Source organism: Canis lupus, chromosome 21 (genome assembly GCF_003254725.2).
Source record: "Canis lupus dingo isolate Sandy chromosome 21, ASM325472v2, whole genome shotgun sequence".
Classification (NCBI taxonomy): Eukaryota; Metazoa; Chordata; class Mammalia; order Carnivora; family Canidae; genus Canis; species Canis lupus.
The window spans coordinates 21,877,151-21,892,427 of record NC_064263.1 but is presented as its reverse complement, the minus strand read 5'-3'; the positions used below and the strand labels follow the sequence as shown (position 1 = coordinate 21,892,427).

At 56.7% G+C, this 15,277-nt stretch overlaps 1 protein-coding gene across 4 annotated transcripts in view; it reads left to right on the top strand.

The window, feature by feature from the left end:
- The first annotated feature begins 2,240 nt into the window (after nt 1-2,240).
- Nucleotides 2,241-15,277, top strand: part of CAPN5 (calpain 5) — a 52,463-nt gene continuing 39,426 nt past the window's right edge. The window contains exon 1 of one of the 4 annotated variants that reach the window (XM_025419586.2): nt 2,241-2,367. The gene's annotated coding sequence lies outside the window, so the exon portion shown is untranslated. The other 3 variants (XM_025419587.3, XM_025419588.3, XM_035704097.2) reach the window with 3 other exon arrangements.

Sequence of the window (15,277 nt, the reverse complement as noted above, 5' to 3'; positions counted from 1 at the left end):
AAAAAGACTGGTGTCTTTATCAAAAGGGGAATTTTTAACACAGAGATGTTTACACACAAAGAGAGAACACATGTGAACATAAAAATACAGATCAAAGTGTTGTGTCTACTAGCCAAGAAATGCCAAAGATTGCCCGCCAACCACCAGAAGCAAGGAAGGAGGCACAGAACAGATTCTCCCTCACAGAAGGACTCAACCCAAATGACACCTAACCTTGGATTTCTAGGCTCTGGAACTGTGAGACAATAGATTTCTGTTGTTTAAGCTGCCCAGTTTGGGGTACTTTGTTATGGCAGCCCTAGCAAACCAATGCTATTAATGGATTCTCTAATGTTAAACCAACCTTGTATTCCTGGAATAAATGTCACTTGGTTCTGGCTGGTTCCTAATAATATCCAGGATGCTAGCAAAGTATAGGCAACCTGTCAGAGAGGCCTGGAATTCCCAGCAACTGAAAGGTAATCTTGTCCTCTGTGTCTGCTGAAGTCCACTGTGACCCTCTCGTTTCCTGCACTCTCAGGAGACTGCTGTTAGCCACCACTCCCAACCTGAAAGTTCTGAATGTCTGACTCATCTCTCTCCCTACAATCCTTGGCCTATAATCCATCCTACAGCCCCCCTGGCTAGATTGGAGTAGGGGAATTGGCTGACACGGTTATTTGAATATCCACCCCCCCCCCCCCCCACACACACACAGAGCCACTCCTCAAGCCGAGGGCTTCCTTTAGGTTTCTCAAACAATAGCTAGCCAATTAGATCTGCTGAGATTTGAAAGAAATTATTATTGTTGTAAGAGTTTCACCTGGGAAACCTTGTAACACAGAGATAAGGTAACACACAGTCCAGATAAGGGTGTTCTGGACTGGGACAGAGAAGATTCTGTGTCCAGCCTCTGGTATGGAGCCTGCAGAACTATGGAGAGGGAAGTGGGTCAGCTTTGGGTGACAAAGGACTCTTCCAAGAGGAGTCGAAAGAGCTGCCCCATGGAGGGAATGAGGTCCCAGTTATAGGGGGATGCAAGCAGAGATTGGTTAGCCAGTCAACAGGTCTACAGAGGTGGCTTTTCCCTGGAGGAGAGAAGAGGAGGAGGTGGAGGAGAAGAGCACAAGAGTGGAGTCAGACAGGGTAGGTGTGGATCCTAGTTCTGCCATTTCCTACCTGTGTGGCTGGGGCATCTCCCTGAGGCTCATTTCTGTCATCTGCAAAATGGGCCTAATGAGGGCTCCTGCAGAGGAGGCAGGCCCAGTGATGGCACCGTTCGATGACTCAGTTTATGAAGACTGAGTACCACCAGAGTATCATTGGAGCCGCACCCCTTCCTCAAGCTTGCTGGGAGACCGGGTTCTTCCTGGCTTGTCTGCAGACCATGCTCGACTGCCCCCTTAACAAGAGCAGGGCTGTGCTTCCCCTCACCCCCAACCAGGATGGGTGCCCTGGACAGGCCACTGTCTCTCTCTAGGCCTCTTTCCTCATCGGTCAGAGAAGGCAGAAACTGCCAGGGATGGGCTCAGAGTGGGCCCTTGCAATTCTGACCTTCTGGAATGCCTGGGCTTCTAACTAGCCATGTCTCTGCTTCTCAGGACCCAGCGTCTTCACAAAAAGTTGGTCTGGATGAGCGTAACATCACCTAAACTGTGCTGAGCACTTACTCTGAGCCAGGGAGCCACTCCAGGGGCTTTACAGGGATGGCCCATGAAATTCCCACAACTCTGTGATATGAAGGCTACTCCACTGATTTTATAGGGAGATGACTGAAGCAGAGAGGTTAGGTGGCTTGCCCAGGGTCACACTGCTGATGTGACAGCCCAGGCAGCGAGTCCAGAGTTCATGCTTGGAATCACCGCCTGACACTCTTCTTGTGGTCCCCACACTCTGAAAACAAAAGGGGGACCCAACATCCACTGTTTTTGCAGGCCGAGGCAACAGACATGACCCCACACCCTATATGATGGGGCCGTCTTCCGCCTAACGACTGGCCTTTACCTAATCCTCACACATTTCTGCCCAAAGCCCAGTGTACAGACAGGAAAAGGGATAGAGGACTGGCCTGGATCACTCAGCCAGTAACCGGCAGACTGAGCACCCCGGTCACCAAGTATGACCGTCATCCCCGCGCTTGACCCTCAACCTCACGGGGAGGCCGAGACCCCACCGCCAGCTCTAAGAGGCCGGGAGAGAGTTCAGAGCCAGGAAAGAAGCACAAACAACAGGGTGGGAACGCTCGGGAGGAGGGGTGTGGCGTCGAGTGCTGCGGTGGGGGTGGGGCCTGGCGATGGAGGCGCCGGCGCTGGAGGCCCGAGGAGCAGCACTTGCCTCCCCGAGAGGGAAGGAAGAGCCTTCAGACGGCCGCAGAGCAGCTCCAGCGAGGTTTGGGGGGGGGGGGGGGGGCGGCCTCGCGAGGAGCACGGCAGGCTGCAGCCAGGGCACGGGCCGAGCCGTGGGGTACTGGGGTACGGGTGAAGGAGTCAGGCACAGGGGCAGTTTGGGAACATTGTTCTGTGGGAGGCCGGTCACGGATGCACATTTGAAAGTCTTCCTAGGCTGGATCGGGACTGGGGGTGGGGGACGGACGGGGGGTGGGGAGGTGGCGCTGGAGCTTGCCTCCGGGGTGTAACATCTGGGGAGCCTGGGACCGAGACTGCGAGGTGGTGGTGGCCCCGAGTCGGGGTGCCCGAGAGGTTAATGCGGTGATTAACCGAGACTGAGAACCCGGTGAGTGGGCCGAGTTTCTCCATCTGCAAAGTGGGCTGGCACAGGCCTGGGGTGCCCAGACCGGGGAGGCAGGTCTCCCCGGAGCCCCTGCTGTGCCGGGGTTGGTCACCCACAAGCCTCCTCAACCTTGCTCCAGAAACACGCCCCTCCTGCGGCAGCCCCGTTACACACGCGCGAAGGCTCAGTCCGAGCCTGGGGCCGGCTGTCAGGGCCTCTGCGCGAGCCTCCCGGGGCTCTCGGTTCCCCATCCTCGTCCTGAACCTTGGCGGAGGGGAAGGCACAGGGCTCGCCTCAAGTCCTCTTTCCCCGGTCCCGTTTCGGCCTTGCACGGCTCGCCCCGCAGGATGCATGGCCACGGCTCGGCGGCCTGCGCGCCTTCCGGGGCCGGCACACGACCTCGGGCAGACCTGGGCTCGGGCCTGGCGGGGCGCGGAGGGCTCCCCGAGATACTCCGGGGCGCACGGGGCGAGACTGGGAGGGAGGGAGGGCGGGGCCCGATGGAGCGGGGCGGGGGCCGAGCCGCGCTGGCCACAGGCCCCGGCCACCCCGGGCGGGAGCTCGGCGGCCACCTCCCTGCGGGCTCGCCCCGCGGCTCCGCGCCAGTTCGCCTGCGCAGCGGTGCCGGCCGCCCGCCCCGCTGCAGACCACGCCTCTGTCCCCAAGTGGGCGGAGGCCGCGGGCGGGGCGGGGCGGGCGCAGCCCCGGAGTCCGAGCGCGAGCCCCCAGCCCCGGGCCAGCCGCAGCCGATCCCGGCCCGAGCCCGAGGCCGGCAGCTCGGGGTGCGGTGCCCGCGCGGTGCCCCGCGTCCCAGCCGGGCAGGTAGGAGGCGCTGCGCGGAGGGAGGCGTGTGCGAGCGCGCGTTCGCGTGTGTCGGAGGTGCGTGTGCGGGCGCAGCGCGGGCCGGTGCGTGCCCGCGGAGACGAATCGGTGCGCGGGGGCGCACCCCCAGGCGGGGGAGGAAGGAGGTGAGCGCGGGCCTGGAGGCCCGAGGCGGGGGCGGGGAGAGGCTCCGACGGTCCGCCCCCCCCCCCCCCCCCCCCCCGCGGCCCGGGGCGTCTTCCACCTCCCCTGGGGTGGGCGCTCCGGAGCCTGATTCTTAGTCCCGACGCGCTGAGGTTTAACCCCCGGGACCCGACTGTCCCTTCTCTACCTCCGTTCCCCTTTCCTGGTCTCTGCTCAGCCCTCTGCCATCCGCTCGGTTCCACCTCCCCACCTGGATGTGCCCCCGGCCTCCCCCGCCCCGGAAGCTTGGGGAAGGGGCAGGGCCAAGGCCAGGCCGATTCCCTCGCCGACCCTCCACCCAGGTTGGATAGGGGCCTTTTTTTGGGCTGCTGAGCTTGGGTGTGTCAGAGGGGGCCGGGGAGATCTGGGAGAGAATGGATCTTGGGCTTCTCTGCCTCCAGCCCTCAGAGCTGGGGACCTGGGGACACCTGCCTGGGGTCCAGAGGTGAAGTAGAACAGAAGATCATGAAGAGGTGCCAAGTCTGCCCAGGTTTCATTTCATGTAGTGGGATTGAGCCCCTCCCAGCCCTCCCTGGGGTGAAGAGGGTGGGGCAGAGGGCTAAGTGAGCTCCCGCGTCTCTCAGGGCTGCTGAGCTAGAATTTGAACCTGGGTTTGGCTCTCAAGTCAGAATCTTCTTCCTGTAGCAGCGTTGGAGAGCAAAGTGTTGAGGTCAGCTATTCCTAATATTCTAGGGAGGGAAAAATCTGGGTGGACTTCCTGGAAGAGAGGGGTTTGTGGGTAGGGCTCAGCCAACCCAGAGTGTGAGGCCTCCTGGGGAAAGCACTGTGTTCTCTTGCAAGGATTAAGACCTTTCAGCATCTTTGGGACTGGTCCCTGCTCCGGTCCCCAGAGCCCTGGGGTAGGGGTGGGGAGGCCTGACTGCTTTTCTTGGCTGAGGGTACTGGGCAGGGTGGGGTGGACCCAGCTGCGACTGCCTCAGGCCAGGCCAGAGCTGGGTGCCAGGACAATGAGGTGGGGTCATTGCCCCAGGAACTTCCCTTCTGACTGGTGAGGAGGCAGTTGGGGCCACAGATAAGCCCCTGCGCATGCGCCTAGTGCTGGAGCCCAGGGCAGAGACCTGCCTGGGCGCTGGGGGAGATTTCCCTGCAGATACACCAGTGCTGGGTCTCAGAGGGTGAAAAGTTCGCCAAGCAGAGGAGAAGGGGCAGGGCAGGGCAGGTCTAGGGAAAAGGCGTGGAGGTGCGAAGTGGAATGGTAGCCCTGTGGGGAGGGGGCGCATCAGATGGTCAGATGTGCATCTGACAAGTGCCATCCATCTTTGGCTCTGTGTTCACTGGGTTACTGTGGAGGCCAGTGAGGAGGAGGCCGCAGCCGGGAGAGGCGCTCTCCCCTCTCCCCTGCCTCTCCTCCGCCCAACCCCCCCTCCCAAGGCCTAGGTTTGGTACAGGGAGGAGCACCTGATAGAGATTCCAGAGCAGGGGTGGTGTGCATGGCAAAAGGGTTGCACCGAGACCTCTTTCAGAGGGACCCCGTACAGAGGGAGAGTAGGTCGAGGAGCCCTTTCTGAGATGGGGCCACCACTGGGGGAAGGCAATGAGATGGACAGTTGGCTGTGGGAGGACTGTGGGGCAACATCCAGGACACTGCTTCCAGGCCTTCTGGCTGCTTCTGCCCTCACCGCAGTCTCTCGGGACAGCCCTGAAGCCCTGGTCCCCGAACAGCAAGCAGGTGCCCTCTCCTACCTGCAGGGCCTGTCCTTGTATCCAGGCTTCTTCTCTGAGACTGGCTCTGCCCTTGACTGTGCCCAAGGATAGATCCTGCCTAATGACAGGGACTCGGGGGCCGACCACGTTTAAGGTAGATCGTGTCACCGAAAGGGCTATACTAAGTGCATGGTGTTTGATAGCCATTATAATTAATGGTACAGCTGATCCTTGAACAACGTGGGTTCGAACTGCACGGGTCCACTTGTACGTGGATTTTTTTTACAGGACGATACCGTAAATGTATTTTCTCTTCCTTATGGTTTTCTTAATAATACTATCTTTTTTCTAGCTGAGTTTATTGTAAGATTGCAGTATATAATACATACAGCGAACAAAATATGTGTTAATCAACCGCTTATGTTATTGGTAAGGCTTCCGGTTAACTGTGGGCTCTTAGTAAGGTTTTGCGGGGAGTCAAAAGTTATATGTAGATTTATTTTTTTATTATTTTTTATTATATTATTTTATTTTAAAGATTTTATTTATTTACTCATGAGAGACACACAGAGAGAGAGAGAGACATAGGCAGAGGGAGAAGCAGGCTCCATGCAGGGAGCCTGATGTGGGACTCGATTCCAGGACCCTGGGATCATGACCTGAGCCAAAGGCAGATGCTCAACTACTGAGCAACCCAGGCCGTCCTCCTCAAGTGCTCTGAGTGCCCTTAGGGTCCTTTCTTCCAGCCCTCAAGCCCTGCCTAGAGACTCTTCTGCCCCTTCCTGCCTTGCCCTTGCTGCTCAGAACAAACAGTTCTTGGCTGGCAGTGGTCCCCCAGGCCTCACCTTTAAGGACCGCCCCCCACCCCAGTTTTGTAGCGTCTCCTCCCTGGGGTGAGGATGAGACCCTGGGATGGCATTTGGCTGGGCCAGGCTGCCGACTTCCTTGGCCTCAGGGCCTACTTTTCCCTGCTCACTAAAGGCAAAATGGGTTCAGTCCCTTTGAGATTTTAATCCAGGCTGTTGTAGGAAGGCAGCCCTCATGCTCCAACACAGGAAGCTAATGGAATGTGAGCCTTTGCTTGCCGCAGCTGTCTGAGCTACTGCTCCCCATTCTGCTTGTTCAGAGATGTTTGCTAGGGACCCCAACTTTCTCGGGGCTCTGGGGTGTGAGAGCGCTGGTGGTTGAGGCTGTGGTGGCCTGTGGTTTTCTGCCTCAGTGGGGTCTGTGGTCTTGCAACCAGAGCAGACAAAGCCCATCCATTGGTACTCAGCTAACCTTCCCTGAGCGGGGGTGGGGGGGTGGGGGGGTGGTCAGGGGGTGGCTACAGGGCCTTGCGTCCTGGGGGACCAAATGCAGAGAGCCCACTGACCTGATCTGCCTGCTGCTGCCCAGCCAGCCCCTACCCCAGTGCCGCCTGCTGCTGGGTGACTTAGGCCAGTTGGGGTGAGGTCGATCCTGAGTGGCTTGTGACCAGTAGCAGGAACTAAGACACCGAAGTTTGGGGTGACTTTGTTTTACATTGAAGTGATTCAGGGTGTCATAACTTCTTCCTCGCTTGCTTGCTCACTCATTCACTCCCTTGAGCAGGAGAGAGGTGCAAGGCCACACACGTGCCTGCCCATGAGCTTCTCCAGGGTTAGCGTTCGTTTTCTCTTGCTGCAGTAACAACGAATGCAAACTTAATGGCTGAAAACACCACCATCTTATTCTCTGACAGTTTGGAGGTCAAAAGTCTGAACTGAGTCTTAATGGGACTAAGATGGTATTCGCAGGGTGGTTCCTTTTGGAGGCTCCAGGAGAGGCTGTTCCTCGTCTCTTCCAGTTTCTGATGGCTGCTGGCATTCTTGTGACCTCAGGACCCCAGTCTCTCTCCTTCTGTTGCCCTGTTGCATTGTCCTCTTCTAGGCTTATATCTCCCTCTGCCTCCCTTTTATTTATTTAAGATATTATCTATTTATTTGAGAGATGGCGAGAGAGGGAGAAGCAGGCTCCCTGCTGAGCAGGGAGCCTGATGTGGGGCTCCATCCCAAGACCTTGAGATCATGACCTGAGCTGAAGGCAGACACTCAACTGACTGAACCACCCAGGTGCCCTCTGCCTCCCTTCTATAAGGACACCTGTGATCACATTTAGGGCCCGTCTGGATGATCCAGGATAATCTCCACAACTTGAGACCCTTAAATACATATGTGAAGTCTCTTGCTGTAAAAGGTAACATTCTCAGGTTCCAGGGATTAGGACATTGACATTTGGCAAGGGGCATTATTCAGCCTGCCATAGGGACCAATTGCGGTGTCACTGCAGGCCATTCTGAAAGATCTCCTTCCCAGGTGCCCATTGGCCACTGGCTTCCACCATGTGGCCACGCTCAGCATCTGTCTCTCCCCAGCCTAGGAGCTTTTGTGTGCAGAGCCTGGGGTTATGGCACCTCTGGCCCTAGAGCCCAGCCTGAGACCATAGTAGCCAGAGCTCAAGGATATTTGGAATGTGCTGGCATGCCCCCACAGGTTGCCCCAGTGACCAGATCCCATCCTGCACCCAGCAGTAGGTTAGGCCTTTCAGAGAGGTGCACAGCTCATTGCAGACATTCATTCAACAAACCCAGTGCTGTGCATGGTCACTTGATCCCCACCATCATCCTATGAGGGCTGGGTCCTGGTGGGAGCCCCATGTTGCAGATGAGCATGGTAAGGCCAGTGAGGCTAAGTCCTGCCTCGAGCAGAGGTGTGAGGAGAGCTCGGCCAATAGAGCAGAAGACCTTGGTTTTACAGACGAGAACTCTGAGGCACAAGGAGGTCAACTGTCTCCCCATATGAGGATGAGGATGAGGACCTGGACGGGATGTGCTGAGGCTCTACTTCGTCCCCAGGGCACTGGAGACTGCCATGGGTGGGAACATGACCTGGTGCAGAGCAGTGCACCGATGCTGCAGGTGCTGCTTACTCCCTCTGCCTGGAGAGGCAGTTGCCATCTGAGGAGGCGATGTGGGCCTCCTACTGCCCCCAGGAGACCCCCAGTCAGAGAGCCTCTGGCCTGCGTGCTGCGGACCCTGCCTTAGTGTGGGTCACTCTATCCTCCGTACAGCCAAGGCCATGCCATACAGGCCCTGCTTCTCTCTCGGTGGCTGTTTCTACGCTCTGGCCTGTGTGCCTGCACCCTGGCCTCCTCTCCGCCTTGCCGTGAGCCATGCAGGAGCCCGCCTCAGACCCCGGCACTCTCCCCAGGACTCAGCCTGGCTTTCAGGACTATCATAACCCGGTCTGGCAATGTTTCTATGCTGGTCCCTTCTTCCCTCTTCCTCTTCCCTGCAACCCATCCTCCAGCCTTACCTAAGTGGTTTCTTTTTCCTAGGGTGTTCCATCTTCCTCCTAACCTTCCATTTATACCTCTTGAAATCCCAGCCCCCCACTTTGAGATCCTACTTTGATGCCTCCTCCTCCACGAGCCTTTCATGCCCTGTCTGAAGGAATCAGTGCCCTTTTGGAGCAGATCTCTCGGCTTGGTACTGGGGGCACTGTGTCTCCTCCACCAGGCTGACCTCCTGGGTGGAACTCTGCCTGACGCATCTGCCCCTTGACCAGGCACAGGGCAGGTAGGTGTGGGGGCAGGTTGGAAGGGTAACACCCACTGAGCCGAACTCCCAAGGGCTGATGAGCAGGTCACTGTCTTTGTTTGAGGGAGGGATGGAGGGCCTGGTGGAGCGGGACTCTGACATGACACAGGCCTGGGGCTCGGTCTGGAATGCATCCCTTTCCTCTCTGAGCCCCTTGACGTCATCTGCAGTGAAAATAGCACAGCTCATTTGTGAGGCTGAGCAGGAGCTTGAGCTAGGATTGAATGTCCGCTTCCCTGTCTGAGAAATGGGTATCATTTCAGCAGGTTTCCAGCTTGGGCCTTGAGGGGCACGTGGTGCTAGAAGCATAGCCAGCCTGTTCAGGAAGCAGGAAAAGGGGCTGTCCCAGTGACAACCCAACAGATTGAAAAAGGCAAGGGGTGTCCCCTTCCCCAGCCATTCAACCTACAGGCCAGAGAGGGCAGGGTCACATGGCACAGGGGAGTCAAGGGGGCTTCAATTACCTGATCAAGTCTCGTTTTGTCAGGTGGTTTCCCTTGTGGGGAGTGGGTAGTGCCTATGAGCTGCAGCTCCGAGTGTTACCCCCACCCACCCAGGGAGGACAGGAAGCAGCCCCTGTGGGTGGCACTCAGCTGCACCTGCCCCTCTTTCCAGCACATTCTCCGCAGGTTGTGGTTCGGGACTGGGAGCTCCAAGGTAGGGTGACAGCTGCCCTGGTCTCTCAGGATGCAGGACTTTCAGTGCACAGACCAGGGGGACTAGCTGCTTGCGTGCCTGGAGCCCATCCCCTGCCCAGGGGCTGCCGCCTCCAGGAGTGTGGCTTCTTCTCGTTCCTGCCTGTCAGCCCAGCAGGTCCCAGGCTGCAGGGTCCCAGGAACCCCCCTTGTGGAGGGTTCCCCTTTCAGGTCTGCCTGCTTACTGAGATTCCCTGTGGAGGGACCCACGGCCCAGTGAGGACCAGCTGCGGGCAGAGGCCTGGGGACTCAGCCAGGACCACACAGAGAGCCAGCCTCAAAGCTAGCTTTTCCCTCAAAGGCACTGCTGGGGTTCATCAGCACCCCGGGCCCAGAGAGAGACCCTGTGCCCCAAGTGTGCCCGGCCCTGCCCTCCAGACCCCCCAGTCTGCGAGCAGTGGGTGACGTGGTTGGGTTTATGTGTTCGAGAGATCACTGCAGCTGGGTGGGGACTGGATCGGACACGGACACGGTCGGGGGAGGAGAGTGGAGAAGAAAGACAGGATTGCCCAGCCCTGGTGCCAGGCCGCCTGGCGTTGCTGGAGTGACTCACTGCGCCCGGCCCCCGGCCCTGCTGCTGGAGCGGGAGTGTGAACCCGAGCGTGAACCCGAGCGTGAAGCGGTGGCCCAGCTCCCCTCCACACGCACTCCCTCCCCGCCCCACCACGCTTTCCTCAGCACCTAGTACACGCAGGAGGCCAAAATATAGCCCCTGGAGCACAGAGATAGACTCCTTGAGCTTGCTGGTGATGCGGGAGCTCGGAGCTAGAGGACAGTGAGGCGGGCTGTGGGATGAGGGGGACGCATACATCGACAAATCCAAAGCCATGCAGGGACGCCTGGGTGGCTCAGTGGTTGAGTGTCTGCCTTCGGCTCAGGTCGTGATCCCAGGTCCCGGGATCGAGTCCTACATCGGCTCCCTGCAGGGAGCCTGCTTCTCCCTCTGCCTGTGCCTCTGCCTCTCTCTGTGTGTCTTTCATGAATAAATACATAAAATCTTTAAAAACAAAACCATGCAGGCAATCAGGTGGTCACCAAAGCCTGGGGCTCTCCCGTTCAGCCCCTCCCCGGCATCTGGCCTGGCCTGGTCCTCGGCCACAGACCCTTTTCTCAGCATCTGCCCCTAGGTCTCACCCCTCCGCCACACCTGGGCTACCCTCTGCCCTGGTAGGAGCCCCAGCCTGGCAGCCTGGCATCCCAGCCTGGCAGAGCTGGTCCTGCCAGCTTTCCCCGCCCCCGGCTCCACACCCGGGCCTTCCAGCTGTTCCTCGGTGCTCTCCTGCCTTCCCTCCATCTGGAGTGCGTCCTGGCTACTCTCCCCCTGCGCCCCCTGCGGCTCTGGCCTAGCCTTCAAGCCTTGCTCTGGTTCCATCTTGAAGAGACACCACCGTTCTTCCTGTTGCTATAAGCCAGCCTGCAACGTGCCTTCCTCCGGGGAGCACTGACTGCTGAGTGCCTGGCTTCGTTCATCGTTTGTGTCATGTCTGTCTGTGCCTCCCTTGCGACAGCCGTGAGGATCTGACCCTCGTTGTCAGCTCAGGGCCAGCCCAGAATGGGTGTCAGCGAAGATCTGCATGTTGGCATTGTCTGTGTCCCCGAAATTATGAGATGCAGCTGATCGGCCCATCCTTGACTTTGTGGCTGGCAAAGGGGAGGGGGCCCTGTGGCTTGGAGTGGGCTGTAGCGGGAGGTCGAGGAGGGGAGATGGGGGGGCTTTGGTTGCTGGGCCATGGGTGTGGGGCATCACTGGCTGCTTCGGCTGGCACCGGATGGAGCCCCTCTGCTGGGCCTGTGCTGCATCATGGACACCCACTGTGGCGTGTGGGGAATCAGCTCAGAGGAGGGACCCCCAGCAGGCCTTCCTGTGGGCTCCCTTTAACCCCCACAACTGGCTGCTCACCAAGAGGAGTTGAGTCTCCCTCTCAAGGAGCTCAAGGACCTGCTTGCTTTCCATTTACACGTGAGTCTGTCATTTCGAGTCCTGTGGCCTGCCTTCTGGTTCTTCTGCTCCAGTCTTATACTTTGCTAGTGCATTCTCCATGTGGCAGCCAGCTGGGTCTCACGTCGCTCACCTGCTCAGCACCCTTCTCACTTTTCCATCACCCAGAAGGGACCCCGGTCTCTCGCTGGTGTTCCAGGACCCCTACTGGGCTCTGATGAGCCTCACCTATGACCTCTTTCCCACCACCCCCTGCCACCCTGGGTTAGCCCAGCTCCTCGCCCTGAGCTCCATGCCTGCGGTTGAGATTGTCTTTTGGGGTCCCCAGCTGGTACCCCCTTCTCAGATAGGAAACCCTGGAGGTGTGTGCCTGGTTGGGGTACCCTTCCCTTGTGGGACCCTCTCTTGGGTTGGAGCACTCCTGGTGTCAAAACCACAGTGCCCTGAAAGGAAGAGGAGGAGGCTTGCAGAAGGGCACACAGCCCGTGTGTAATGAGGCCAGGCCAGGCCCCAGCCCGGGGCTCCTTCCCTGCTCCCCACCCTAGGTTGTCCCACCCTGGTGCCAGGCAGAACCCTCCAGGGCTGTACTGTCCAGCTTGATGGGGGCCCAGGACTGGCAGGATTGGGGGCACTAGCTTCAGCCAGCCCTTCTGCCCAGGGCACTGCACTGGCTTTTCTGTTTAACATTTTATTAAAGCATAACTGCCCCGTGGAACAGTGCATAAATCACAGGCACACAGCCCAGTGACCGCACCCTGGCAGCCACCACCCAGATCAAGAAGTGGTATTAGCAGATCCTGGAAGGCCCCTCGGGGCCCTTGCAGTCACTGCCCCAAACATAACCACTCTCTTGTCTCTTGTTTTTTTTTTTTTTCTTTTTTTTTTTTTTTCCTGTCTCTTGTTTACCATAGATGGGTTAGGCCTGCTTTTCAATTTTATATAAACGGGATTGCTGTATGGCTTCTCTTGCAGATGGTTATGCTTGGGAACTCCACCTGTGGCGTTGCATGGATCAATAATTTGCTCATTTTCATTGCTGGATACTATTCCATCGCAACACCGTATTTATCCTCTTTTGTTGATGGACATTGGAGTTTTTCCTGATTTTCAGCTATACAAACACTACAGCGATAAACGTTCTTGTATGTGTTTTCTGGTGTATACGTGCATATGTTTCTATGCAGTATATACTTAGGAGTAGAATTGCTGAATGATGCATTTGTTCAGATTTAATAGGTATGTCAAATGTTTTCGCAAAGTGATTGTACCAATTCATAGTTCTACCCCTGGTGTAGAGGAGCTGTAGGAGTGTGTGTGTGTGTGTGTGTGGTGGTGGTTTTCACTGTAGCCATTCTGGTGGGGGCTATAGTGGTATCTCATCAGGGTTTTATTTTATCATTTTATTTTTTTAAGTAGGCTCCATGCCCATGTGGGGTGTGAACTCAGGACCCTGAGATTAAGGGTCACGTGCTCTACCTGCTGAGCCAGCCAGGTGCCCTTCTCCCTGTGGTTTTAATTTGCATTTCTTTGACGAATAGTGAATTCAAGGGCTTTTTTTCTTCTTCATTGGCCATTTGGACATGCTCTTTTTCTTATGTTTTCTTTAAAAAAACGTTATCATTTTCCCTTTTGGTTAGATTTGCAATCTATGTTGAATAGTTTTTTGTGTATAGGGGTCAAGACAAATGTTTCCATATGGATAAACCAGTCAACCCAGCACCATTCAAGGAAAAGACTGTCTTTCCCCCAGTGCACTGTGGCATCATGTTGTCCACCTGGTGGCCTTTTTTCTGGACTTTCTCTCCTGTTCTATTCTGTTTCACTGGTCTGTTTGTCTCCCCTGTGCTAGTACCACACTGTTTAAATTATTAGAGCTTTAAGATGGGTCTCGTTAACTGCCAGTGTGACCCACTCGGGTCCTGGAGGGCTGTCCGCCTCCTTCCTCACCTGCAGTCTGCCCCCCGGGGCTCTGTATGGCAGAGGCCCCTCCTACACCACTGGGAACATCATTGCTTTCTTTAAATCAACTTTCTTTTTCCTTAATATTTCTTAAAGGAAACCGTGCATCTACTAAACAGAAAGTCAGCATTACTCTCCACAAGGCAGCTGATAGAATCTTAAAAATAAAGTAAAAACAGCCCAAAAGTCCATTCTCCGCCAGGTGCTGATGTGCTGGACATGAGGCCTCCTTCTCCTTTGTCAGGTGGGTGGGCAGGGGCCGTGAGGAATAGAAGACCCTCTAGACCGAACCGAGGTCCCCTTTGGGAAAGTCCTCGAGAAAGAACTGGATGGGTAGAGGCTTTCTTACTGACACATTGGAGTACCCCCCTAAGGGATCACGCTGTTGTTCCGGGGCCCTGCTTTGGGAAGCCCCGGTGTGATACAGAGTCTAGAAGCTTGGGATCCAGCCAAGAGGCTGCAGAATTAGGACTCGTACCTCGAAGCTCTCATCTATAAAATGGGACTAAACGTCTCTCTCCTGTTCCTCCCTGGGTGTGGTGGCTGCAGCATCCAGGGAAGGCTCAGTGGTGCCAGCCCCCTCCTGCAGTTGGGTCAGTGTGACCTGCTGCAAGATGAGCCCTTACCCCACCCTGTGCACAGCTGGGCAGTCCACACCACCTCCCGCAGGCCCAGGGAACAGCAGACTAGGCCACGGCCTCCTGGAAGTGGGTATACAGCATTTCCAAGGTGAGGACAGAGAGTCTTGTAGGGCAGGCCTGGGGCAGATGCCACTTTCTTTCCCTGTCACCTGAGAAGCTACAACCAGGTGGCTGACAGCCACTCAGAGTGGTTAACAGCTCACTTGAGGACACAGCATTAAGTGGTGTGGTCAGGGCTCAAGCTCTGGTCTGACTCACCTGCCAGATAACTGGTTGCTCTGAGCTTCCTGGTGAGCACTCTCAGGCCCTTGTTCTGAGCCAGGTCAGGCAATCCCCTGCTCAGTCTGCAGGCCCCACTGTGCCAGGCTGGGTCTGAATTACCTTGCACTTTCCTGCCTCTGAGACTTTACTGGAGCTGTTCCCTCTGTCTGGAATGGCCTTTCTCTCGAGAACAGCTGGCTTCTGGGACCAGGCCTTTATGGAGGCCTCCTTGCATCCCTCTTGCTGGAGTCTCAGAAATGACATATTCTATGCTGCCTTGTGTCTTTTGGCCACACCAGACCATGGAGTTCCTTGGGGACGGGAACCCAGAATTGTCGTTACCCTCCTGGCAGGGGTGTGGAAACATGACAGGTGGACCCCCGACAGCAGTCCTGACCTCCCTCAGAAGCACAGTGCGTTCAAGTATACACTTTTTTTTTTTTTCGGATTTTTAAATTTATTTATTCATGAGAGACATAGAGAGGCAGAGACACAGGCAGGGGGAGAAGCAGGCTCCATGCAAGGAGCCCGATTTGGGACTCAAACTCGGGAATCTGGGATATGCCCTGAGCCAAAGGCAGGCACTCAACCGCTGAGCCACCCAGGCGTCCCTGTTCAAGTATACAGAACGCGGTTCCATGTGGCAGTGTCTCCTTTGATCCTCCCAGAGACCCTGGCATGTTAGCTCTTTCTTTCCAGACAAGGACCATGTAGACCAGAGAGGTGATATGGTCTCTCCAGGGTCACACAGCTTAGGAGGACATCGGGAACTAAAGCCAACACATCA